At 60.6% G+C, this 431-nt stretch overlaps 1 protein-coding gene across 1 annotated transcript in view; it reads left to right on the top strand.

The window, feature by feature from the left end:
- Window positions 1–431, top strand: part of HES1 (hes family bHLH transcription factor 1) — a 13,435-nt gene that overhangs the window by 6,616 nt on the left and 6,388 nt on the right. The gene's annotated exons all lie outside the window — the stretch shown is intronic.

The raw sequence follows: 431 nt of genomic DNA, 5'->3' as shown, positions 1-431 counted from the left end.
CCGCCCCTGCCACAGCCAGCAGAGTGCAAATTCGTGGTACGGTGAACTCCGGCCATGCCGCATGGAAAGAGCATCTCTAAGAGAAGGGTATAAGGCAGCTCCCAGCCTCCAGCTGGCAATGGCAGTGGCAGATACAGGTCCAAGCCCTGCAAAGAGTTTGGGGATGTTCCCAGTGCTTGTTCCCAGCTGTAGCTCCTGCCAGCGCCCAGCCCTCGCTGCCAGCAGAGGACCAGGCTGGAGCCGGGGCTCTGCAAGGGCGCAAAGGGGAAAACTGGGGCCGCACCATCTCGTGCCCATTAGCACATGCGGCTGCTCCAGCCCAACCCGCAATCTCTGAAGTAACACCGTGGGTATCAGGGCAGGAAGGGAATTCCCATCCACATGGGTGGCATTTCACAGCTGCCAAAAAGCCCTCCTCGCGAGATCCCCGG

Source organism: Pygoscelis adeliae, unplaced genomic scaffold (assembly GCF_000699105.1).
Source record: "Pygoscelis adeliae isolate BGI_AS28 unplaced genomic scaffold, ASM69910v1 Scaffold161, whole genome shotgun sequence".
Classification (NCBI taxonomy): Eukaryota; Metazoa; Chordata; class Aves; order Sphenisciformes; family Spheniscidae; genus Pygoscelis; species Pygoscelis adeliae.
The sequence above is the reverse complement of the archived record's forward strand: the minus strand, read 5'-3'. Positions and strand labels throughout refer to the sequence as shown.